Here is a 27,925-nt window from a genome sequence, read left to right on the forward strand (position 1 = left end):
AAGGTAGCTTACGCCAGTGAGTTCCCCTTTTGATATACATATATTATATCTAGTTTAAAACGTTTACATTGTAATATGCGAGTATGCTATCCAGTAGCATCCCTCCTTTAGCCTTCTACGGAAGACTAAAGTTTTCATTCAGTGTGAAGCAATCTGTTTAGGGGTTAGGACACGATTTAAATCTTATAGGTTTATATCTTTTAGTCAATTGTATTACCTGACCATATTGGCATTATACCCGATTTTGGAGGGTTAGGCTATGCGCTCGTATCACTCCATGTTCCTCTCCCCCATCTCCTTTTTACTCACATTATGTCGTTATAGCCTACTTTCCCTTACAACGCAATTATGTGTTTTGATAATTCAAGGTAGCGACACATGTAAATTAAAAATATTGTTAATTTTAGTCAAGGCAGTATTATACGATGCATTCCTGGTTTCCTTTCCTCACTGGGCTATTTTCCCTGTTGGAGCCCCTGGGCTTATAGCATCCTGCTTTTCCAACTAGGGTTGTAGCTCAGCATTTATTAATAATAATAAGTCCTGCCTGCTAGCAAAAGTGATGATAGAATACAGGTGTGTCTGTGTGCACAGTAGCTGGTACTAACTAATGGTAGGGTAGTTACACCTCGCTAAAAGTCTCGTGGCTAGTCTTCCAGCTTTGCTGAAAGTATATTCCCTAATAAAGAGCTCAAGGTTTGTATCATTAGGGAAAACACAAATTATTTTCAATTTGTCATATTACAAATGTTACAATACCCTGCTGAGAAAATGTCCCATAAATTTGGTGCGTTTCTATTATGAGTTGGGTGTCCAATGTATACGCACCTCAGTCCATTATGTACTCATTCATTGCTTTATTTACTAATGTATCAATGAGGTTTGAATGTATTATCATGCCTTCCAGTGTACATTTAAGGACAAGATATAATAAAAAAGATTGTGGTTAAAGTTCAAATTTATTCATAAAAAAAAAATTCTATCATTAGCAGAATGAAGACAAAATTAAAATAAGTATACAGTATTTAATAATGTAAATATAGGTAAAAAGCTTTATAAATAAATTTTTTAAAAAATAAAGTATGAAAAAGAATTTTTCAACAAAACATATGATGTCATCCTTTTCTTTGGATTATCATCACTACAATTTTTAACTACATGAGATTACTCTTCACATAAAAAAATAAGGAAAATAAGCATCTTTCCTAGTTTTCTATGACATAGGTCCCTAGCATAATTCCAAAACTGAAAATAAACACTGCCTGAAGCTACACTGTATAGTCTACCTTCAATATGTATGCTAGAACTGACTAGGAAAGTACAGTGCAGTAGACTTTTCCTATCAGCAAAAATGTTAAGACTTGACAAATTCTTTGGATAGTTTAAAAAAAATTAGAGTATTCTTTGCAAGAACACTTTCTGACCATATTTGAACTTTGAATTTGCCAAGTGGAATAGAAGTATTGATATAATACTAGAGGGAAATGAAAATCCAAATAAACAGTTTTAGCATACATGCTGTGGGATTGCTAGGGCAACTATCTCATCTTGGTGATTTGTACAATTTTTGGGTTTACGTAGAAGCCATCTCATTTTCGTTCAGAAACGACACTTCATACACTCCTTTAAAAACCTTTTTGATAGGCAATATACACCACAAATGCATTTAGTTTTCATCTTTGCTGGAGGATGTTGCTTTAATACTTTTATTCCAACCCAAGAATCTACTTTGGTTCCTCTAAGACAGGCCTGTGCAACCTGCAGCCTACGAAGCCAACTGCCTAGCTGAAAATTTATTAAGCCTTAATTACTTAAATTCCTAAAACTTTCTTTCGTCAAGTGACAGAGAGAGAAAGAATACTTGTGTTAGCTAGGTTTGGACTGGATTACAAGAATTTACTTTGCACTACAGCAGATGGGGCTCCTGCAATGGCAGGTAAAAAGAATGGTCTGGTAGGCTTGTTGAAGATACTACCGCTAGAGTGTTATTGGATCCTTTGACTGGCCAGACAGTACTACATTGGATCCATCTCTCTGGTTATGGTTCACTTTCCCTTGCCTACACATACACTGAATAGTCTGGCATATTCTTTACAGATTCTTCTCTGTCATCATACACCTGACAACAAGATTACCAAACAATTTCTTATTCACCCAAGGGGTTAACTACTGCACTGTAATTTTTTCGAGGCTACGTTTCACATGGTAAGGGTAGAAGAGACTCTTGAGTTATGGTAAGCAGCTCTTCTAGGAGAAGGACACTCCAAAATCAAACCATTGTTCTCTAGTCTTGGGTAGTGCCATAGTGTCTGTATCATGGTCTTCCACTGTCTTGGGTTAGAGTTCTCTTGCTTGAGGGTACACTCGGGCATGCTGTTCCATCTTGTTTCTCTTCCTCTTGTTTTGTTGAAGATTTTATAGTTTATATAAAGATATTTATTTTAAATTTATTAATCTTAAAAAATTATTTTTCCTTGTTTCCTTTCCTCCCTGGGCTATTTTCCCTGTTGGAGCCCCTGGGCTTACAGCATCCTGCTTTTCCAACTAGGGTTGTAGCTTAGCAAGTAGTAATGATAATAATAACCCTTGGCTTTTCATAATGAATTAAAACTTCTTTAACCTTGCCTTCTTTTTTCTATAGAAATTTGTTCAATAAATGAAACACAACTTAGAAAGCTGTATATAGTAGTGTATATCACTCTCATCTGTTTATGGTCTTTTAGCCAGTATATACCTTTAAATTTTCTTGACTCATCAATGATATTCTCAATCTCAATCTAATATGTCTTTCTAATTAAATGTCCTGCCTATGTACATTACTTTGTCTTACATGTTACAGAATATTCTCTACTTTTATTTGCTTTAGTATCAATGTTGCTCTTTTTCTGTCTCTAGTTTTATTCCCATCATTATTCTTTCCATAGCTCTTGGAACTGTAACTTGCTCATGTTCGAAGGCTTTAGTAAGTCTCACCAAGTTTCTCATGAATAACATTTGTTTTCTCTTGTCAGATCTTTTTTTTTTTTTTTTTTTTTTTGCAATTCCTCCCATGATTCACCAAATGCACTAAGTCATCTAGGCTATACAACTTACAAACTTAATAGATTCCAAGAAGCTGTTTGCAAGTCAAATTATTTGTCAGTTAAATTTTGTCCTATGTTAGGCTTCACCTGACTCATGCCTACGAATTTCAGCGGCAAAAGTCAACAAATAGTCCCATGTTTTATTGCAAATGTCGACTTGTTTACTGCATTAAATTATACTATATAATATTGTTTAATTACAGTATTTCATCATAAATTTTTGATACAATATCTGAAATTTATGATTTCCGTTTAATTTGTGTTTGTATCTGAAGGGATATGATAGTTGGGAGGAACGTAGAGAGTAGAGGTCCCCTTTTTGTTTTGTTTCATTTGTTGATGTCGGCTACCCCCCAAAATTGGGGGAAGTGCCTTGGTATATGTATGTATGTATCTGAAGGGGTTTTATGAGGCACCCCCTCACTTATTATGAAGATTTAAAGCTTCCCTTCAACTTTTCTACTTCCCTTTAGCCTTTAATGACTTCTATATCTTGCCCTACTACTTCACTTATCAACTTTTAATATTCTTTGGCATCTTGAGTAAATAAACAGCACATGAAATAGAGGTCGTTACTTGGCAGCTCCGAAGGTGAACAATATTTGAATGTCATTCAATAGTCACTGTTGTACTGCTTCAGCGAGATGTAAATCACCCATGCCTTGATGCCTGAGGAATGAAAAACATGTTCAGTATACAAAATAATAAATATAAAATTGATATAATACTAAAAATAACAGCAGAATATCAATTTTCATGATTTCAAGCAATTTCTTTGATGCAGATATTTCTACAAAAAAAAACAATTTTTGTCCATTTTTAGATGAAGATAGGGACTTTATATATTACATCTGGCAAGTGGACAGGGACTTTATATATTACATCTGGCAAGTGGACACCCTAAGTTTTAGAATGAAATTAACATAATATCATGAATTGTGGAGAGCAATTTGATGATTCCTGGAGGCGAAAGAAAAAAAAAATATGCAATCCGACTTCATCAAATGGTCATTCTTTCAGGTGCCATACAGTAAATACCTAAAGCAGAAGAAACAAAAATATTTTCCTTAAAAAGTGGTAAAAACTATACAATATCAAAAATTTTCAGTAATTTTTATTTTTCCTAACATACTTACCGAGAACTACTTTCTAGGAGGTCACTGGTGATCTCCTCTCTGCCGACCATAGTTTTGAGTAAGTTATCCCCCACTCCGCGCTCTAAGAAGCCTTACCCCCGGCATCAACGAATGTGCCCCGAGGGTAGGATTAAGGTAGGTCGCTAGCTTGCTGGGTCAGCATCTTCATTAAGTTCTATTGAATTAGCATAATGCTAGCAAGGGAAGAGAGGCACTCGGGGAAGGAAGGGAGGGCCATTACCCGAAAGTAGTTCTCGGTAAGTATGTTAGGAAAAATAAAAATTACTTAAAATTTATGATTTGTTCCAACACGAATACTTACCTCGAACTACTTTCTTAGGAGACTTACACTTTAGGAGGAGGGAGTGCTATTCTGACCCACTAACCCGGCCGTGGAGGCCAAAAGGCCTCTGGATAACGGGACCTACTAGAGAGCGGAAGCGAGGGTAACTACACAAAAATTCACGTTAGTGTCTAAGTACTCACCCTTTGAAAAACTTCTTTTGACGTTCCTTCTCGAAGCGTAGCCGTGAAGAATGTGTTATTTTCTGGGAACAGACGGTACTCCCCGAAGAGGCAAGTAAGCAACTGGGCAGGAGGTAGGAGACCGCACTTGTGCCTACCGGTTGCTAGTCTTGAATGCGCCTGGGGTTTTACCGTTACACCGCTTGGAAGGCGGAGATGACTGTTCCAATGGAGAACCCATCCAAGGATTTTCTTGAGTAGTCCTTGAGGTAGTGGGCAGTAAAGGTTGACTGGTTCGACCAAGTACCTGCTCGCAGGATTTGCCCTACTGCCATGTTTTTCTCAAAGGCTAAGGAGGTGCTCAGGCCCCAGATGTCATGAGGTCTGGGAGTGCCTGGCACTGCCATGCTAGCCTCCTTGTAGGTTCTGGCGATAACCTGTCTCAACCAGAAGATGGTGTTTTTGGAAACTTGTTTCTTATTAATACCTGTGGAAACGAAGAGGCTCTTGATGCCTGGTCGGAGATGCGCTGTCCTTTCCAGGTATTTTCTAATTGTTCGCACTGGGCACAATTTTAAGTCTTCTGCATTGCCTGTTTTAGGGATGGCAGGAATTGAGAAACCTTCAAACCTCGGGTCCCAGACTGCTGGGTTCTGAGTCTTGGCCACAAAAGAAGGCACGAACTTGAAGGATACTTCTTTCCACCCCTTTGAGTGAGAGACGCCAGCAAGAAGACGGCCTTGAGGGTGAGATCTTGTCTACGATATCCTTCAAGGGTTCAAAGGGGGGACGACATAGCATCTTCAGGACCTTGGCTAAGTCCCACTGGGGCACCCTCCTCGCCTGAGGGGGGCAAGACTGCTCGAAGCTTTTGACAAGCATCGCCATGTGTCTCGAGGCCCCCAGGTCGATGCCCTTCAGGAGGAAGACTTGGCCTAAGGCAGCCCGAACCCCTTTTATGGCTGGAATTGACATTCCTACTTTGTCCCTAAGAAACACCAGAAAATCTGCTATGTCTGGGACAGAGGCCTTAGGAGGTCTAATGTGCCTCCCAGAGCACCACTTCGTGAAGGAGACCCATTTTGCCTGGTATATCGCGGCTGACGACTTTCTCAGGTATAGAGACATTCTCTTAGCCGTGGAGGGAGAATAACCTTCCTTCTTCAGGAGCCGCTGGATAGTCTCCAGGCGTGAAGACGAAGGGAGAGTGGGATGTCGTGGAGCTTGAGAAAGTGAGGCTGGTGCAGAAGGTCTGACCTGGCGGGTAGAGGCCACGGCGGGTGACTCGTTAGGTCTTTTAGGTCTGCGAACCACTCCCTCTCCGGCCACCAGGGCGCTACCAAAGTCATCTTTAGGTTTCGGGCGGCCCTTACTCTGTTGAGCACCTGTCTTATCAACGTGAAGGGGGAAAAAGCGTACACATCCAGATTGTCCCACTTGTGCTGAAAAGCGTCTTCCAAGGCTGCTTTCGGGTCTGGCACGGGGGAGCAATAGACTGGGAGTTGGGCGTTGAGTTTCGTTGCAAAGAGGTCCATCACCGGGGAACCCCAACGCTGAATTATGAGCCTGGCTACTTCTGGGAGAAGGGACCACTCTGTCCCTACTATCTGGCCCATTCTGCTGAGGCCGTCAGCCAGAACGTTTTTCTTCCCGGGAATGAACCTTGCTAACATCACCACTTGATTTTCTTCTGCTCAATCTAGAATCTCTATGGTGAGATCGCACAACTCCTTCGATTTCAAGCCTCCCTGTTTCTTCATGTATGCCACTACCGTGGCGTTGTCGCACATCAACGCCACGGTCTTTCCCTTTAGCAGACTTGCGAAGTGTAGGCACGCCTTCTGGACTGCTTTCAACTCCAGGACATTGATGTGGAGTTACCTCTCCCCTTCCAACCAGGTCCCTCGTGCCGTTTCGTCGAGGAGATGGGCTCCCCATCCCTGGTTGGAGGCGTCTGTGAACAGTAGAAACTCGGGAGGGCCGGTCCCGAAGGGCGTCCCCTTGAGTGAGTTCGACTGGCAATGCCACCATTCCAGGGAGGGTCTCGTGTTTGGAAGGACTGGGATTAGCACCTGCTGTGAATCCGTCTGGCACCAGAGTTTCTTGAGATTCCATTGGATGGATCTGAGCCTTACCCTCCCTTGGGGAACTAGGTTCTCCAATGAGACCAGGTGACCTATCAGCCTCTGCCAGTCTTTCGCCCTCCTGGGGTGTTCTGACAGGAACGGCTGACTAATGTGCCTGAGGTTTCTTATCTTGTCCTCCGAAGAGAAAACTTTTCCCCGAATGATGTCTAATGACATTCCCAAGTAGTTCATTCTGGTGGATGGGGATAGATTTGACTCCTTCGGGTTGATTACGATCCCCAGATCTTTGCAAAATTGGAGGAGACTTCTCCGTTGTTCCTCCAAGAGGACCTTCGAGGCGGAAAGAAGCAACCAGTCGTCCAGGTATCTGATAAGGCGAATGCCTCGTTCGTGAGCCCCCACTGAGACAGCCGTGAAGACTCTAGTGAACACCTGGGGCGCTGTTGACAGACCGAAGCAAAGGGTCCTGAATTGCAGGATCTGGGAACCCCATTTCACCCGGAGGAACTTTCGACCCGAGGTGTGGACCGGAATCTGGAAGTATTCGTCCTTGGGGTCGATGGTCATCATATAATCTTTCTCCCTCAAGGACAGCAGGACTGACTTCGGAGTGTCCATTTTGATGTCCGTCTTCTTGACGAACTTGTTGAGAGCTGACAGATCTATAACCGGTCTCCACCCCCCGGTCGCTTTCTCCACCAGGAACAGGCGACTGTAGAAACCTGGCCCTGGGAGAAGAACTTCTTCCATGGCACCCTTCTCTAACATGGACGATACCTCCTCTTGAAGGGCGGTCCTCTTAAACGGGTCTTTGGGAGCTAGCCATTCTGTCCGGTTGGCCGGAATAAGAGGGGTGGTTCCGTTAGGAACGGAAGTCTGTAGCCCTCCTTTAGTACGGACCCTGTCCAAGGCTCTGCTCCTTGAGCCTTCCATGCTTGCCAATGACGTCTGAGGCATCCCCCCAACCCGAGGGTTGGGCGGGGATAGGGGGCCTCCCACTCTATCTTCTTCTAGAGGGGCAGCCTGATCTGCCTCTCCTAGAGGCGGAGTAATCCGACCTGAAGGAGCTTGAGGGCGCTGGAGCTCCCCTGCGGGGGGGCTGAGGCATTGCGGACCAGGAGGAAGAGGGGGGCCTCTCTCCTCGTAGTGCTGGTAGAGGCTTGGGGTGGCGCAGCACTATCCGAGACGGACCTCTTATAGGGCGGTCTCCTAGGAGTCGTAGGTCTGGGGACGTTAGCCGCCTCCTTTTTCAAGACCTTCTCTATTATGGCCTCTAGTTCCTTCAGAGGAAACCAAGACTCTCCCCACAGGGGTAGGCTGCGAATGGCTCACGCCTCCCTGTCTGGTACCTTCCGAGACACCTTCGCCAGAACAGTGTCTCGCTTCTAGAGCACCCAGTTAGCTGTTAGTGCGAGAGACTGATATGTCAAAAACTTAAGGGTTTTACCCCCGGAGGTAATGAGGTCCCTCAGTAGGCCTTGCTGGTCAGGGTCCTCGGGGTCGAAGGAGGCTTGTACACCTACCAAAGTGGAAGCCCACCAGTCCAGCCAAGAGGAGACGTTTACTAAGTCCCTCGACATTTTCTCCATCATGGAGGCTTGTGCTGGCGAGAAACAGACTGGGGCCGAAGAGGCTCTACCGTCTGAAACGCCTTGACTAAGGATGTCTACGGCTGACTCCACCTTACAGGGGCCTGGGCGTCGTCCCGCTGGCACATAGACTTTGCCTTGGGGTCTGAGGCCCTGGAGCAATTTCGAGGACCTCTGGGTTTTGGGGGCCTCGGCATTGCTGGCCACTACCTTGCCGACATACTCCTGCTCTAGGACTAGATCTCGGGCTAGAGGAAGTGCTAGGGACGTCTTAGGTTGGGAGGGAGTCTGCATGATCCTCAAAAGGCTTGACTTCCAGGAACCTTCATCCGTTATTTTGTGGTGCCTTCTGAAAAGGCTAACCACTCTCCTATAGGCGGAGTCCTCCGTCAGGGAACCCTCCCCTCCGCCAGCCGAGGTCTCAGCTTGGGGCCGGGGAGCTGGGTTACCGGGCACGCCGACTGGACGTCTAGCTCTTGGGGCCAGGGGCGCCGTCCTGCCGAGGTACTGGATTTCATCTGCGGGGACGTCCGCACCAGGGGCCTGGGTTAACGCAGGCATCGCTGGTTCAGCGGGGACTCTCGTCCGCCCAAGGGCTCTGGGTGCCGAGGATGCGGTTCCCGTGGGCTGACGCGACAGCGGGAACCGTTCCTTCCGACCCGAAGGCCGCACCAGCTGGGCTGGTTCGGCCAGGCCGCCCGACAAGAAGCTCGTTTCCCCCCGCTGGGCGGGGTGAACCGGAGGCTTCGGGGACTTCCGCCTACCTGTAGAGTCCTTCCTACGGCTTGGTCTCGAGGAGCCGGGTCACCGGGCACTCCCCATCGGGCGTCTCGGTTCTGGAATACCAGGCACTCCCTTGCGGTGGTACCGGTCTTCCCCGGCGGGAGCTCCGCACCAGGTTCGGGGGTCAGAACCGGCATCGCCGTACTGTCGAGGACTACCGCTCGTGTATTCTGGGGGACGCGGACGCGGATCCCCGTGGGCTGACCCGACGGAGGGAACCGTTCCTTTAAGTCCGAGGGCCGAACCAGCTGTGCTGATTCGGCCAGGCTGCCCGTAAAGAAGCCCGGTTACACCCGCTGGCGGGGTGAACCGGAAGCTTCGCGGCCTTACGCCTGCCTGAAGAGGCCTTCTCGCATTTTTCCCTGCGAGGGGTATATCTGCGTCTGGAGGATGGCCTTCGTGGTGATAAAAACCCTGGGCTGCCGGTTCGGGGAACGCTGCAATACAGATTTGGGAGGCTCCTTCTCGGCGACGCCCTCGGCTGCAAAAGAGACTGAAAAATACGCCAAAGAGACTGGAGAAGAATTAGGGACATTTTTCCCCCACATGGGGTCATCAGAGGAGACGTGGCCTGCTTGCACCAGGACTCCGTCTCCCCACACACTCTCGAAAGTAGTACTTACCTCGAACTACTTTCTTAGGAGTTACCTTCCCCACAACAGACCAACCTCGTCTCCTACTCTGGGTAGGAGAGGGTGGTAGGGAAGGTCTGTCAGACGAGACGCCCGGCGCTAGTCTTCTTAGGCGACCCCTTCGTCGCCTACTTCTTCTTGGTGCTATACCGCACCTACTCAAACTCCTGGGGAAGAGCAATGGGCACTTCCCCGCAACTGACTTACCTCGTCCCCTACTCTGGGTAGGGGAAGATGGCTGTATAAGAAGCTCTATTCGACGAGGCATCGGGAAGTAAGTGGCGAGGAGAGGCTCGTCTTCCTATGAGCCTCTTGGATGTATTCTTCCTCTTGGTGCCGAAGTGCACCCACTGCACTACGTTCCAGGACTAGTAGTCCTGACACGTGGTTGTAGGGGAACATAAGCTGCCCCTACACGGCTAACACAGAGGATAAGGGGAGGAAGAATGATTTATTGTAAAATTGTTCCCTTCAGCTATTAATTCCTTGAAGGGAATCAAGGAATACACTGGGTAAGCACACGGTTGGAAGGTGAACGCACAGGAACACCCGGGAAAAGTACACTGGAAAACGCAAGTTGCCACGCTGGGAACACGTGGGGCACTAGAACGCACACAAAGGATCGACAGAGATACGAGAGCGAGGGTGTGAACTTAATGAAGATGCTGACCCAGCAAGCTAGCGACCTACCTTAATCCTACCCTCGGGGCACATTCCTTGATGGCGGGGGTAAGGCTTCTTAGAGCGCGGAGTGGGGGGGGGGTAACTTACTCAAAACTCTGGTCGCCAGAGAGGAGATCACCAGTGACCTCCTAAGAAAGTAGTTCGAGGTAAGTATTCGTGTTGGAACAAACAAATATTTATACTCTGCATAAATCCCTTTTTGGATTTAGGCTACAGCTTTAAATGTGGCATTTGATTTCATCAACTGACCACTAGTTTTAGCAGACAACATTAGTGCATTCTAAAAAAATAATAATTTTAAAAACATTCATTATACTTCAATAAAGCATTTTTGTCCTTTTGTTTCAATTTGCATTTCAACAAACAATAATTATAGAATTTTTTTCCTTTACATTTGGTCGTGATCAGCTGATCTCAAGCTGCCGCTACCATATCAAGAACATGCACAATAACGAATAATAAAGAGTACCGTGGCCAGGTGGAGGTCTCACTTTGAGAACCTCCTCAATGACCAAGGAGACACCCCAGACGATCTCCTGCGAATGACCCCGCAGCATCCCGTCCGTCACTGGATGGCACTACCACCCTCCATCCATGACTTCAACAAGGCCCTGCAGCGCATGAAGCCCGGCAAAGCCCCAGGGCCAGACAACATCCCGTTGGAGCTCCTCACTCACGGTGGCCCTGCCTTGAGGAACCGTTTGATGCTCCTTATACTGAAAATATGGCCCCCCCAGTGACTTCCGCGATGCAAACGTCATTACCATCTTCAAGAAGGGAGACAGGGAGAACTGTAACAACTACCGGGGAATATCACTACTAAGCATCGCGAGTAAGATTTTCGCTCGGATTCTCCTTGACCGCCTCCTTATTCTCGCAGAAGACATCCTGCCAGAGTCCCAGTGCGGCTTTCGACCTTCCCGCGGGACCATAGACATGATCTTCTGTGCGCGACAACTACAAAGAGAAGAGCCCCGAACAACAACAGCCCATAATGTTCATCTTCTGGGATTTGAAAAAGGCCTTCGACAAAGTACCTCGACCTGCCATGTGGGCTGTCCTCAAAAGATATGGCTGCCCACCCGATTTTGTCAAGCTGGTGCGTGCCCTCCATGACGGAATGGTTGGGAGAGTCTGCCACCAGAACTCTCTTTCAGACCCATTCCCCATCAACGGCGGCCTGAAGCAGGGCTGTGTTCTGGCCCCGACGTGTTTCTCGCTATACACCGCAGCAATGCTCAACGAGATTCCCCCCAGACACACCCTCAGTCGACCTACGTTTCCGCATGGATGGAGGCGCTTTCAACCTCGCTAGACTCCGCGCCAGAACCAAGACCACCTTGTGTGCAGTGTGAGAACTGCAGTATGCTGACGACAATGCCACCCCAGGTCAGACGGCAGAGGACCTGCAGTCGTAGCTGATGCATACAACTCTGCCTACGAGCGTTTTGGGATGCAAGTCAACTCAGACAAAACCAAGACCCTCGTCCAACATCCACCAGGACTGATGCTCCCCAACTTCAATACCACAGTGAATGATCAACCGTTAGAACAGGTGGACCAGTTCTCCTACCTAGGGAGCATCCTAACATCAGCTCCCACAAGCAAAAAGGACGTGGAGAACAGGATCAGGGCAGCCCACTCCGCCTTTGGCCGACTCAACTGCCGCGTATTTAACAACCACGCACTGACAATGACCACCAAAATAATGGTGTTCAGGGCAGTAGTCCTCTCCACGCTCCTGTATGCATGAGAAACATGTACGCTATATAGAAACGATATTAAAATCCTAGAACGCTTCCAACAAATGAAACTGAGGCAGATCTTGAAAATCCCCTGGGAGAGCCACACCACCAACATTGAAGTCTTAGAACGTGCCTCGCTGACCAGCGTGGAGGCCACCATCATCCACCACCGCCTCCGCTGGATATGACACGTGCATAGGATGGATCCATCTAGTCTCCCAAAGAAAATATTCTACGGAGAACTGACCCAGGGCACCAGACCACGAGGAGCCCCGAAAATGTGCTATAAAGATCAACTAAAGCGCACCCTGGCTCTAACTGACATCAATCCTTCCTCATGGGAAGAAACAGCCAGGGACAGGAAAACCTGGAGGAGTACAGTACACCATGGCACCGTGGACTTCGAGGAGAGGAGGAGACAAAATGAGGAGGCTAGGAGGAGAAGAAGGAGAGAGCGATTAGAACAGCCCCGCCCACCACCTACCCTCCCTTGTGAACACTGTCCGCGACTCTTCCACCACAGACTAGGACTTAACAGCCACATCAGGCATAAGCACCCACCCCACAGATAGGAGGCTGATGGCTAACGACAGAACCCAATACTCGGACACGTGTGGGCGCCGACGACGACGATTGAAAACATATTCATATTGAATATTATATCAGCACCAAAATGTTATAGCCTATTATAGTTTTCATACAGTTCGTTTAAAGCTATTATTTTTAGTCATCACTTGGACATATGTATATTTTCTATCTCTGTCTCTGAGAGGCGATATACAATATATACATGGCACAGACAAATAAACCTTAAAAAGCATCAATTAAATACTCACAAAATAAATTCATACTTTGCTTTAATCTAAGTTCAATAGTAGGATAGTAGGGTGGCCTTAAAACGAAGCTTTCAATTTTGTCAGCTGATCCCCAGTTTTAGCCAACAATATAACTTACATTATATGTAGCCTACTGAAAGAAATCTAAAAAATAATGATTTTTTTATGTTACCAGGCCTTCATATAAGAATTATTGTAATTTTCTGTCATCAAATTAAGGTGCATTTGAACCATAGCAATTACCAATTGTTTTCCATTTTGTTGGTCTTCAGCTAATCTCTAAGTTATACAATATTTGTCAATTTCAAACTCATAAGTTAAATAAGATTCATTGCCATACTTACACGTACAGTAGCCTATAAGTAATGCGTACAGTAACAACAAAACGCTGTTGTTCTTATCAACAACACTCTCTGATACTGTAGTCTATATTACTGTAATACAGCATATGTACGGTACTATCCTTACAGTACAGCTTAATTAGCTAGGGTAACACTCTTAGGCGATATTTGTTTTAAGCTTGTCGACTAGCACCCTTCAAACTCACCGTACACTTAGCCCGATTATCAAAATCAACACAGAAGGGACCTGGAAGAACTTCCCTTTTGAAGAATAGTAGGTAACAACAATTGAATAAAGTGAGACAATACTGAACTTAAACCTGAACAATTCTTAGCTGATTCAAAGCAAACTGCAGTTGGGAAAACCAAGGGAGAATGGAAAGTTAGTCAAGACAATGATTGGCTGCAAACCCAGTCAGAAGGCTAAGGTAAGATCTTGTCCGACATCTCTCCCAGAGGAGACAAAAATATGTCTTGCCTTATAGTTTTTTCTGACTACGAAGCGAAGATGCAGAGCAAAAAATGGGCTACTGTACTCATAGCTGAAGGGAGACTAGAAGACAACACTTTTAAAGAAGTGCCAAACGACGGCCGAAGGGAAGCAAACAAAACTACCATGATGAATGAAGAAGTCCGCCTCTGGCCAGATCACCTCTTCCTTGAGCAAGAACGAGACCCAGAGACAGGCGACATAACAAAAACACTGGTGAAGACTACCAGAGCTGAACAAGATTTCGCAATGAGCATGAGGAGGGCGAAAGACTTAAAAGAGAAACTTCAGAAGAAAATTTGGCTTATAGGATAAACGTAAACTTTCTTCATAATTTTACAGGAGACCAAACGCTACTAAATCATGAACTAATCTCAACCCTAGCATCAAGAAGTCATTTGTCGCAGCAAAATGACAAATTCGTAGGTAATTTGTATCTTTCCTAACTATACAAACCTTAGCTATTTAATATGGGTAATTACTTTCGACGTAGCTGAAATGACGAGTCATTAGAATTTTAACGAGGGTTTACTACACCACCGCTAGTTAGAGGGGGGGTAGGGAGGGTAGCTTGCTACCACCCCCTCCCCCCCACACACACATACCTGTGCTTGAGCTCACTTTGCTTAGAGGTAGGACTTCACGGGGGATAGGGCTGGCGGGCAAGTTTGATTAAATAGCTAAGGTTTGTATAGTTAGGAAAAATACAAATTACCTACGAGTTTGTCATTTGTTCCGTAACTGAAATACAAACCACGCTTTTTAATATGGGTGACTCACCCCTTAGGAAGGGTGGCAAGTTACCTGGGGACTCAGTATCTGAGTGTGTCAGCACTCAACAATAAGGAGTCCCTGCACCCCGCTAGAACCTTGCTGTGCAAGGGCTGCGGCCTACGTAAGCTGTGTGTGAAGGTATGAAGTGCGACTCGTCCTAGGAAGTTGACCTGTAGTCCTTTAGATGGAAACTTTAGGCTAGGACTCTCCCAATACCACCTCATCAGGGTATGGGGACGTGACAGTATTAGCTTAATACTAGGAACACAAGGAAACATGGTTTATCTGCAGTGGTTCGAGGTCAGCTGTGTAGAGAACCCAGGATGCTGCTTTCCCCTAGAGAGGGGAGGATGAAGAAAAGAATAAGGGCCAGACAAACCTTTTCATTCATGCAGACTAAGACCAAATAACAATGCCCTCAACCTTCTGCTACTTGTCCATTAAGGAGCCTGAGGTTTTAAACCAGCTGTTGTGCAGCCACCACAGGGCCGATAGAGAACGTATCGAGCCTCCTGTGGGTCACGTCCTGCAGGTAGTGGGCTGTGAAGGTCGTCCGACGCTTCCACACCCCCGCTTGTAGAACCTGCGTCACTGAAAAGTTCTTCTTGAAGGGCAGGGATGTAGCTACGCCCCTGACATCATGTGCTCTAGGGCGACGTGACGGAGGATGGTCAGGATTCAGGGACAGATGGATCACCCTACGAATCCATGCCGAAATGGTATTCTTGGTAACCCTCCTCTTAGTTCTCCCAGTGCTCACAAACAATGCCTGCACCTAGGGACGACAGCAGCCGTTCTTTTGAGATATAGCCTCAGACTCCTTACTGGACACAGTAGGAGATGGTCAGGGTCATCTGTTACAGAACGAAAACTCGAAATCTGGAAACAGTCGAACCGAGGGTCCGGCACTCCCGGATTCTGAGTATTAGCAACAAACTCAGGGACGAATCTGAACGTTACCTCCCCCCATCCCCTTGAATGGGCGATGTCATACGAGAGACCATGAAGTTCACTGACTCGCTTGGCCGAGGCCAAAGCTAGTAGGAACACCGTCTTCCAAGTTAGGTGGCGATCTGAAGCCTGGCGTAATGGTTCGTAGGGAGGTCTCTTGAGAGACCTGAGGACTCGAACCACGTTCCATGGAGGAGGTCTCACTTCCGACTGAGGGCAGGTAAGTTCATAACTTCGTATGAGTAGGGAAAGTTCCAGCGAGGAAGAAATGTCCACTCCCTTGAGATTGAAGGCTAGACTTAAGGCTGAGCGATAGCCTTTCACTGCTGAGACTGAAAGGCGCATTTCTTCCCGCAAATACACGAAGAACTCCGCTATTGCTGGAATAGTGGCATCGAGTGGAGAGATACCCCTTCCACGACACCAACCACAGAAAACTCCCCACTTTGTATGGTAGACCGATGCGGATGACCTTCGCAGGTGTCCAGACATCCTGTTCGCAACTTGTTGTGAAAATTGTCTCTAAGCGAGGAGATGCTGGATAGTCTCCAGGCGTGAAGTCGTAGCGAAGCTACGGCTTTGTGAAAGATGTTGGAGTGTGGTTGTTTGAGTAGCTCGTGTCGTGGAGGGAGTTCTCTTGGAAGTTCCGTTAGGAGTTGCAGAAGGTCTGGAAACCATTCCCCGTGATGCCGTAGCGGAGCTATAAGGCTCATCAAGAGACTGACCGATATTCTGGTCTTGTTGAGCACCCTCCTCATCAGACAGAACGGGGGAAAGGCGTATACGTCGATGTTGTCCCACCGTTGTTGGAAGGCATCTTGCCAGAGTGCCTTGGGATCCGGGACTGGGGAGCAGTACAGTGGGAGCTTGAAGTTCAGCGCTGTAACGAACAGATCCACAGTCGGGGAACCCCACAAAGTCAGGACTTTGTTGGCTACTAGATGATCCAAAGACCACTTGGTACTCACTATTTGAGACGCTCTGCTCAGACTGTCGGCGAGCACATTCCTCATGCCTGGAATGAAGCGAGCCGATAGTGGAATCGAGTGGGCTTCGGTCCATCTCAGTATCTCTACTGCGAGATGGGATAGCTGGTTTGAAAAGGTACCTCTCCTTTCTAGCAGATTTACAGTATATGGAGCCACTTTTCTGATTCTGACCACAGGGCTGATGTCCTGTGATGCAGAACGTGGGCCCCCCCACCTTTCTTTGAGGCGTCCGAAAACAGCATCAAACCTGGGTGGAGGACGAGAAGATCCACGCCCCTTCGTAGGTTCTCGTCTGTCACCCACCACTGAAGGTCCGACTGTTCCGCAGGACCCATAGGGATCATGACGTCCGGGGAATCATGACCCTGACTCCACCGGGACTTGAGTCACCATTGGAGGGATCTCATTCTGAGGCGACCGTTGGGAACTAGACGGTCCAAGGATGAGAGGTGACCGAGGAGACGTAACCACGATTGGGCTGGAAGCTCTTCTCGTCTGAGGAAAGGACTCGCGACCCTCCTCAGCCTTGCTATCCTGTCGTCTGATGGGAAGGCTTTGTGGAGATTGGTGTCTATGATCATGCCTAGATATACCAGTCTTTGAGTGGAAAGCAGAGAAGACTTCTCGAGATTTACCATGATCCCCAGATCTTGGCAAAATCCCAGAAGTTTGTCTCGGTGTCGAAGAAGGGCTGACTCCGAGTCTGCTAAGATCAGCCAGTTGTCCAGATAACGGAGGAGACGGATGCCGATTCTGTGTGCCCACGACGATATTAGGGTGAACACTCTGGTGAAAACTTGTGGTGCTGTGGAGAGACCGAAACACAGCACCTTGAACTGGTACACCTTGTTGTCTAGGCTGAATCTTAAGTACTTCCTTGAAGACGGATGGACTGGGATCTGGAAGTATGCGTCCTTCAGGTCCAGTGTACACATGAAGTCTTGCGGTCTCACTGCAAGTCTGACCGTGTCTGCGGTCTCCATGCTGAACGGGGTCTGCTTGACAAAACTGTTCAGAGCTGAGAGGTCGATGACTGGTCTCCAGCTTGCAGACGCCTTCTTTACCAGAAAGAGTCGACTGAAGAAGCCTGGGAACCCGTTGACGACCTCTTGGAGAGCGCCCTTCTTCAACATGGCCTGGACTTCTGCCCGAAGGGCTTGCCCCCTTGCCGATCCCATGGCAAGGGAGCTCAACGACACTGGATTCGCTGTCAGGGGAGGTAGAGATGTTGTGAACGGGACGCGATATCCCAGACTGATTATGGAAATCGTTCAGGAATTGGCCCTGAGTTGCTGCCACCTGTTTGCGCAACTTTGTAGGCATGCCCCCACTGGTGGACATGCAAGGGGACTGCCAATCCTAGCGTTTGCAGCCTCGGCCACTCCCTCTAGGATTCTTTCCTCCCCTGGAGTACTTTTTGCCTTTCTTGTCCTTGACAGGAAAGGGCTTAGACACCGTTTTCTTCGCTGTAGCTGCCAATTTCGTGGTCTTGGTAGGACGTGATTGCTGGGTTGCTGGAGGTTTATAGGGCTTCGATGTTAAAGCTCTATGTAGGAGAGAGTCCTGATTGGACTTCCTCCACCTCTCAGCCGCCTGCTCCATGTCCTTAGGCTCGAATAAGTTCTTCCCCATGATGGAAGAATGTCTGAGCCTGCTGATCTCGGTACTGGGGACCTTTTGGTGGAATCTCTCAGACACCGCATCTCGACGTTACAAGATGGTATTAGCCCACAAGTTCAAGACTTGGTGGGCTAGAAACTCGATAGTACGAGTGCCTGAGAGTAAAAAGGTCTCCATGGCCTTCCTGGTACTCTCTTTGGACAAGTCCTCTGATCATAACAGGATGCCCAGATACCCTAGCCAGCTGTCCAGCCACTAAGTTGCCTGCATGGCACACTTCGCCACCTCCTGACTAAGGATCTCCGTTGCCAAGAACGAGACTTGCCGGTTGGAGAGTCTCTCTAGAGGGACTCCCCTGGTAAGCTCTTCCAAAGAGTGGTGTAGGGGAAGAGCTAAACAAGTCTCCTCCATGATGTCAAAGTACCTCCTCTGATGGAGGCGGGAGAGTTTGTTGCCGGCGCTGGATTGGCTGGAGGAGGCAAGCTCGGAGAGCTGGCTTTCGACCTTGTCTCTAGCACTCTTAACCCCTTGAGACCAGGGCAAAGCCGCGCTGGCCTTTGAGGGTTTTTGAGTACCAAAGACTCGGTCCAAGACCGTGTCCTTGCCCTAACGAGAGGGAATCTCTGGATCCGCAAACCCATTGAGATTCCTCATAAGGGTCAGAACCTGCCAGAATGCATGCTCCGATTCCTGCAGCTCTCCTCCCGAAGGGCTAGCAGTGAAGTCTCCTGTCCCCAAAGGACGTGACGATGATGACCTGGCCGCGCGTTGTCCTGCAGCCTTACGCGTGGGATTGCGCTGGCGCAATGGGATTTGCCCTGGGTTGCGCTCGCGGGCGCGCGGGTGAGCGGTGGCGCGCAGAGACGCGGGTTGGAGATGGCAGAGAGCGCGCAGAAGGCTGGATGAGCGCTCGCGCGCGCGAAGGCGATTGTTCGCGCGCGGGCGTGCAGGGTCTGGCCGAAGAGCCCGTGCGGGCGATAACGTTGGGCGCGCGTGCAGGAGATATGCACGCATGAGAGCGCACATCTGGCTAAGGTGTTGGGCGTGGGCGCGTGTTGGAGACTGCGCGCTGGTGAAGGATGGCGCACAGGCGGGGTCCAATGGCGCGTCAGCGATCGATGGCGCGTTGGTGAGCGCTGGCGAGCAGGGCAAGAGGTTACTCTCACATTGCGCCCAGATCAGAAGATCGTTGGTGCGCAGGCGAGCACTGGCGCGTAGGCGAGCGCCGGTGTGCAGGAGAACGGGGCCCGCAGGAGAACGGGGGCGCGCAGTAGCGCGCTGACGATCAGGAGAGTTCTGGTGCGCTATAACAGGAACATCTGCAGGTGAGCGCTTGCGCGCAGGTGATTGTTGGCGCACAGGGGAGACCTAGCGCGTAATGGACTTATGCACAAATTTGTGCGAAAGCCCTTGATGCCCCGAAAGGACCGTTGCCCGTTTTACAACGGGATGAGTTGGCGCCCACAGCACGTCAGCAGCCAGGAACGGCAGCGGCAGGTCAGCAGGTCTGGCGGGTGGAAGGTCGCCGTGCCCTTTGTAAGGACAACCTTCCACCAAAGGAGATCGCGAACGATCTGCGGAGAGGTCCAGGGATGTAGCTGGTAGAGTCGGAGAACGACGGCGAGGTTCCTCTGCGGAGAACTGTGGAGATGATGAACCGAAGAGGCGCCTCCTAACACCCTTGTGAGGTGAAGGAAGGCCTCTACGGCGAAGAGGAAGGCGGGCTTTACGCCTTATACGCCCTCTGGGGGCCGTGGGGTCAGCGGGCTGACCATCAGCAGTCCTCCAAAGAGAAGTCTCTGCGAGTGAACTCCCCCGAGGGAGAGAATCACCGGCAGGAGAGACCGTTGGACTTAATTCCTCCCTCGAAGGATGTTCGGAGGGGGGAACTAAGCCTTCAGCTACATCAGGAGCAGAGGTTTGATACAACTCATCGGAAGCCTCTGCCACAACAACGTCGACGATAGACAGAGGATCAACCTCTGCTAAAGTTGGCGATTGTTTGACAGCTGCCCCCTACCTGATCATGTCAAACAAGGCTTCCTCGGAGGGCGAACCCTCAAGCCCCAAGGAAGCCCAAAGCTGTAACAAATCATTATTAGATACAGGTACATTAAAATCCTCCCCCGGGGGAGGAGCAGGAGCTGCCTCGCTATGGGAGGCAACTCCCTCTCCCAACCCCCGAGATCGGTCAACAGAACTACGGCCTACGCTACCACTCGACAGTTTCTCGGAAGAAACCGATCGAGTGGGAGCTTCGGAGGAGGTTTGGGCCACGGAAGAAGAGCCCTTGGGATTTTCTCCTTTCAAAGAAACCTTCGAAGGAGAAATATCCCGTCTGGACATCATCTTCTGGCGCCGAGAAAACCTCTCCCACTGGGAGGTAGACCACTCCCTACACTCACCACACACATTATTCCTATCACGCCGCTGGCCCCTACATTAAGGACACAAGGTGTGGGGGTCCATTTCGACCGCCGACATACACGTGCCACAAGGGCGGTCAGGTAATTCAGGACACTTATGCTTCGCAGAGGCCAACTTCACACACACACTGTCAAAGGAAAAGCAAAAAGATTAGCAATGGCTGTCAAAGAAGGCGATGGTGACAGCGGACACGTCCGACTACCACCCGAGCCGAGAGCAAAGTGAGCTCAAGCACAGGTATGTGTGAGGGGGGGTAGCAAGCTACCCTCCCTACCCCCTGCTAACTAGCGGTGGGGTAGTAAACCCTCGTTAAAATTCTAATGGCTAGTCATTTCAGCTACGCTGAAAGTAACTACCCATATTAAATAGCGTGGTTTGTATTTCAGTTACGGAACAAAGCTCCAATTGAGGAAGGAAATAATCAAAACTAGCCTAAACGTCTTGTTAGAGGTAACCCCCACACATCTCCTATAGCCCAACGGACATAAGGAGGGAGCGAACAAACATGGTTAGCATTGGAAAGGTTGCTTAGACAACCTTGTTTCAAAGTCCTCAATGGCATCGACTAGAAAGCACTAACAAATGCTGAACCACTCTTATTATTATTATAATAGGAGGGAAAAGGCATAGTTGGCACTCGAAAATTACATCTCCCAGAGACAGACTAACTGTCTCACTGGTTCAGTGTCAGGTGAAAGATGGAACCTTCACATAGCCCGGGGTTGCCAACACCAATCAGCAGCCTACCTGTCACCTCACTAGAGAAGATGCTGTCGCCAAAAAGAGAGGACAAGTAGTAGGCAACTTAAGTGCATCAAGTGAGTACCTAGAATGACCTAATCTCGAAGTGTTAATCAACTTAAAGTCACAGTAAACACCAGGAAAGGTCACGAACATACGAGAACATCTGCCCCCTGACTCCCAGAGGAGCTGTCGCCAAGCAACATCTGGCGTTGGCAGGCAGCAATTTTCTTGACAATGAAAGTGCTTGGTCAGTTTTTTGGTGTGGTGCTAAGTGACATAGGGGGTTATAGACAATGCAGCCCATGTTCCTACAACAAACAACAGCATTACTTGTCACTTGTCTTATGTGATTGTCCAACTACGAGAAACAAGAACTAAGAATAATCTAGCGACAAAGTCGCCTAGCGAGTTGGTTAACGCCAGGCCCCTGACCTCTGTTCAGCTCTGAATCTTTATTTGTGTTGAGTGGTGTCTACAGTAATTTTATTTTGGGCTAGAATTGTAAATTGTTTTCAAGCCCTACGATGCGAACCAAACGTTTTGCACCTTTTAAGAATTCCAGGTAAAAAAATTATAAAGATTCCGTTTTGGCCCTAGAATGTTTCAGGGAGTCATTCTAGTGGTATTTATTGCCACTGCGCACATTTACTTCTATTCGTTTAACTTCCAGCAGTGATCCCAAGTGTTGGAGGAAGATATTTACTGTAGCCGTGAAAATTAAATGCCTCGACGTGCTTAAGGAAGTGAGAAGATATGTGGATGTAGGTAGTCCCTAAGGCATTGACAAATCTACCGCTCACTACAAATATATAATGATGATGGCAAATGCACGTGAGGTTATGGTAAAATATCTCATTTAAAATGGAAAAATAAGCATTATGATATAAGAAAAAAAAAAAAAATTCACAGCAACGAGCCCAACCAGCTTTACGATTGTTTCAGCCAGAAGAAAGCCTACCACTGCCAATGCACATTAGTGTATCTTCACAGGTGAGAGTTGGAAATTTAATTTTTTTTTAATGTATAAGTAAGGATGTCTACAGTAAAATTAGGTTTTAGCCTAAAAGTGTTTAAGTGTCTAAAGGATTTATAAGAGGGTTAGGAGCATTTATTAAAGCTTAAATTTATATAACCAGAAATATATGAAAAATTATAAAAATTATGAAAAAATACATACCGTAGATTTCTGTATCTACTTCAGCTATTGTGGGCGTTACACTCCAGGCCTTTGCAATAGCTGAGGGATTACAGTACTGTACTCGCAATAAAGAAATTCTCTTCCGTATGTAGTAATCTGACTACTGTACAGTACTGCATTTGTTGTTGAAAACACTAGAAATTACATGCCAACAGCACACTGCCTCAAGAGGAATGCACTTCACTATCTGCTCCTTCTATGAATATTGTTTGCTGTGCCTGTCCATACCGACTAGACCCCAACCCGCACTGCTGAAGAAAAAAAAAATCAACTTTTCACTTATATAATAATTATTGTATTTGAAAGTAATTTATTAGATTGAATTATTTCAGTTTTACTTCAAAATGTTTCATACAAATTCAAAGGTGTGCCAATGAAATTCTGAAATTCATTTTACTTTTGATAATCTCTAAACGGATAACAAATCTTTACATTTACAGTACTTTATGCTAACCTGGAAAAAAGTGAAATTTTTATCACATGCGAATGTGGAAGAACGAATACATTGCCAACCACCTTTTCACATGTAAAACCAGCAGGCAAGAGAAAAAAAAATAAGTGCACTTGTTTGCACTGTTGTTTCTAGTTTCTATAGAACTATTGATGAAACTCAAACAAGTAATCACTGGGATTGAAGTAAAAATAAAAACCAAAATACAATTTTATAAAGTACAAAAAAATCATCAAATATACAAAGACTAAAATAATCTTGCACAACATATTCCAGGCGTTCACAACCTTCATTGGCTGATCTGATTAACTGGTCTAGACTGACAAAGTGGGACATTAAACAACCAATAAATCACTGTCTTTTAAATTAGAATTGATCAAGTCAAATGATCAAATCTTCAAATGTTGAAGGCTGTCCTTTCCAAATTTACCAATTAAACAACAATAATCTATCTAAAGAGTAAAATTTCATTTCTATAAACCAGCATATGTGAATACCAAAAAAGCAGAGGCTATAAAAAATGAACAATTCAAGCACCCATATGTCCATATACAGAATGCATAAATGTATGACATCATACATGTATACACAGTATACACTTCCATATTAGATGTGCCAATAAATGGCATACAGTACTTGCCAATGATAACTAACTCCTAACAGAGCAAAACCATCCAATCTACTACCCTACCTATGAAGTCGATTAAATTTGACCGAACTTATAGTTCCTCATTAACTTTTAGCATACACTATTGATATCAATTTTAAAAGTAATTAGAATTTTTCCTAGCTATTCAGACTCGAGTCCTTTAAAATAGGGAGGCATCTTCAACGGAGCTGGATTGGACGTTGAATAATTAATGAGCGTGTACAAGTAGCCTTATCGCTCTAGGTTGGAAGCTCTTTACTTTTGACCTTTGGGTCAGGAATGAGAGGGGTGGTTGAGGTAGGAAACTTAGCTTTTAAAGGATTCAGGTTTATATGGCAGTAAAAATAAAAAAAGGGGGGGGGGGGGGCAAATTACATTCTAAATTTACTAATATCTTACAGGTATACAAATGTTTTGTCCTTTAAAATAAGGAGACTCAAGATTTTATTGGATGAATTTGAAGTCCCCTGGAACCACAGTTCTTTTCCTTCCCTGGATGTCCTGTACGGGAGCAAAGTAGATACTGTACCTCCAATCTGTCTATTATAGGGATTAATAGCTTGATAGGGTCTGGCCTGTTCTAAAATATTATTACAGGGTCAAACGACGGACCCCTTCCTTGAAGAGGATAACAGTCTGGAACTAGAAAATAATTCTGAGAGCGCAAACCTCCGCCCGGCAGCTTATTTCTTGAAACCAGCATGCCTTTCCCAAAATTAATAAATCCTTTCCAGCTCTTTACATATGTTTAAAATGCCTGTAAGTTTCATTACTTTACGATTAAAATTGTGGCTATATGGTTAATGACCGGAATTTGACCTTTTGCTTGACTTTGACCTTGACCTTCGACCTTAACAACTCTTTACATTACAGTTTAAAATCCCTGAAAGTTTAATTACTTTACTATTAAAATTGTGGCTGTATGGTTACTGATCAGAATTTGATATATTGCTTGATGACCTTGACCTTCGACCTTAACATGTGTTAATTGGCATAAATTTTCATACACAAATATGAACCAATATGAAGTGTGTGACAATGTTGTCCAAACTTATGGCTGATTACCGGAATTCGAAAATTTGCTTGACCGTGACCTTGACCTTCTAAAATATAATCTTTTCCAGACTTTTACATAACTGTTAATCCCTGCAAGTTTCATTACTCTATGATTAAAATTGTGTCCAGGAAGCTGTTCACAAACAAACATAAAAGGGGGGGTAAAACATATCCTCCCTCCAACTTTGTAGGCAGAGGTAATAATATACTTGGCATATGCTGATCAATGTGTTGGTATATATTCCACCATCCTTCCCTATGTCTAGTGAGGATGAGGGAGATAGTTATCTAGATTCTAAAGAATGGAGCTGAAGAATACTTTGCCAGCATCAAGTTAAATCCAGCGTGTAATGCTTCAATAGCTTTTTCCCAAAGATAGGGGTAAGGAAAAAAAGAGAGAAGAGCCAGTCATTCTACCTTTCATTCTAGACTTTGCATGTTACCATAAACAAGATGCCACCTGTCCCATGTGTAAGCCAGGCTGGCTGTATAACTACCTGAGCAGTCACCACAAGACCGAGCACACAGGTGTTGAGGAACTTCTGGGTATATTTCTGCAGGTAGAAAGCCATGAAAGGTGTTTGGTATTTCCACACCCCAGCCCTCAACTCCTATACCAATGACTTTGTAAGCCTTCACTCTAGCTGGTACCTCAATGTTCTTATCAGTAGAAGCATGTGCTCTACATATCGTCTCACTAGGCCAGACAGAGATCATGTTCTAAGAAGTGTCACTAACATTCAAGGCTGGAATTTTGGGTCCTCTTCCGATAGCACAATAGAGCCTGCACGGGACACAATAGTATTTCATCTCCATAACTGCCTGACACTTCCTGTAGAGAGGGGATAAAAAAAAGTGTAGAACCTGGAGTTGTGCATAGACAGGTTCTGTGTTTTGGCCACGAACTCTGGCACAAAACTTGAGGAGACCTCATTCCACCCCTCAGTGTGGGCAACTAAATAAGAGAGACCTTGCAACTCACCTAACCTTTTCACCAATGCTAAGGCTATGAAAAAGTTTTGAAAATTAAATCACTGTCCGACCACCTTCTCAAAGGCTTGAACGGGTTTGCCAAAGATACCTCAAAACAAGAGTCACATCCCACAGGCAGCCTTGAGGTCCAGGGTTGGCCAAGACAGCTTGAAGTTCCTCTTGAGCATGGATAACTCCCACGTGGCAGAAAGTTTAAAACCTTCGGTTGAAAGACCATACTAAAGGCTGAGTGGTAGCCTTTGACATTCATGAATGATAGGCACTTCTTTTGATGAAAGGGAAATCTGCAATTTATGCTAGAGATGCTGGAACCAGAAAAGTATCCCTTATGAGACAATAATCACAAGAGATGGTCCATTTTCCTTGGTAGCCAGCTGCTGACGACCCTTGCAGGTACCCAGACATCTCCTGTCCAGTCCCTCACAAAGTGCCTTTCACTTGGAGGGGATATTAGATAGTCTCTAACCGTGAAGTTCCAGTAATTTCATTGATTGGTGGTACCTCTGAAAAAGTGGCTGGCAGTGAAGTTTGGACTATAGAAGTAGTTCTCTTAAGACCTTATCTAAAAGTGCAAAACAAATTAGAACACCGCTTGGTATGTAGCCACAAGGGTCCTCCTGAGTCCTGGCATAATTAACACACTGTTGATTAGCGGGCAGTTCACGCCCAACAGAGGAAAGTTGCGATTCCACAGATGTTGAAAGCTGTCTTCCAACATGCCTCATGGGTCTAGAATGGGGAGCTAAACATGGAAAGCTTCCTGTTTAGCAGCGTGGCAAGTAGTGTGATCCCTGGAGAACCTCACAGAACAAGATACCTCTCTGCTACACAGAGATGTAGGGATAACTCCAACCCTACAACCTGCCCCTGGTGACTAAGTGTCTGCTAGTTTATGGCGTGAATGTATTTAGCTGGCAAGTCGACAGCATGGAATGTCACCAAGATAGGCATCCATTTCGTCAGCGCAAAGGGAAGGCGTGAGCCCATGCCACCTTGCTTGTGGATGAAAGCCACTACGATGGTATTATCGCTCATCAACACTACTAAGTGCCTCCTTGGCATTCTTGGGGGGGGGGGGGGGGCAGAAAGAATGAAGAGCCAGCCATTCTGCCTTCATCCCATACTTCATCAATCTGTTACCAAAGAGAAGATAATTACCTTTACAAATGAGACCTTGCCTTGCTACACAACTACTCGAGCAGCCACCATAAGACCAAGCACAAAGGCATCAAGGGACTTGTGGGTACTCTTTATAATACAAAACCCCAACCTTCAACACCTGGCTGACTACATTTTTCTTGAAGGATTAAGGTGGGTACAAGCCCGCGAATTCGCGAGTTCTGTTCCTTGCTGGTACCTTAACCCTCTCAGCAGTGAGGTATATGCTTAAGGATATCATTCACAAGTCAGAAAGAGATTGCGTTGTAGAAACCTTTCATGGTTCTCCCAGTGCTTGGGAAAAATAACTAACACTTAGGCACAAAAATAAGGGAGATCCTTCCACCTCTCATTGTTAGAGACTAAGGCAGAGAAACCAGTAACTTGCTTGCACCACCATGCTCAAATGCTTCAACCTCGGCTTGGGTATGAGATTAGACTTTTCCTCAATTATCACAATACCCAAATCATCACAAGCAAAAAGTCAAACTCGATTCTGTAGCAACTTCCCCATGGAGGCCAGGATTAGCCTCCATTGAAATACATCCACAGTTGTATACCTTGCGAGTGGGCCCCAGCTACTACCAAGGATGGTATACCTTGTGAGTGGGCCCTCTACTACCAAGGTGAACATCTGAGCACCTCAGGAGCTGTATACAGTCCAGAGCACAGAGTCCTGAACTGGTGCACTATGCCGTAGATGGTGAAGAGAGTAATATGTAATGGACTGATGCACAGGTACTTTAAAGTATGCATCCTTCAGATCCATTGAAAGCATTAAGTTTTTCTCTCTGATCGAACTCAACATGGATAACATGTTTTCACTGTGAACTTCCTTTGACGCAAAAACATTCTGTGGTGAGAGGTCAATGACCAGCCTCCCGTCCCCAGTTGACTCTTTCACCAGGAAAAGTTTACTGTATAAGTCAAAACTCCCATAGAACTACTTTGATCGTGTTTCTCTCCAACATCACTCCTACCCTGTTACGGAGGGCCAAGGTTCTAGGTGATGTTGGAAGAATGGATGAAAACTATCAGAAAATT

At 46.4% G+C, this 27,925-nt stretch overlaps 1 long non-coding RNA gene across 1 annotated transcript in view; it reads right to left on the bottom strand.

Moving 5' to 3' along the window:
• Positions 1-952: 952 nt before the first annotated feature.
• The window catches only part of LOC137629479 (uncharacterized), a 51,995-nt gene continuing 25,022 nt past the window's right edge, over positions 953-27,925 (bottom strand). Inside the window, exons 2-3 of the long non-coding RNA XR_011041520.1 lie at positions 22,554-22,825; positions 953-3,752 (exon numbers count right to left, since the gene is read on the bottom strand). This is a non-coding gene — a long non-coding RNA (uncharacterized lncRNA). The remainder of the gene's footprint in view (positions 3,753-22,553; positions 22,826-27,925) is intronic.

The sequence above is a fragment of the Palaemon carinicauda genome, chromosome 37, assembly GCF_036898095.1.
Source record: "Palaemon carinicauda isolate YSFRI2023 chromosome 37, ASM3689809v2, whole genome shotgun sequence".
In the NCBI taxonomy this organism is placed as follows: Eukaryota; Metazoa; Arthropoda; class Malacostraca; order Decapoda; family Palaemonidae; genus Palaemon; species Palaemon carinicauda.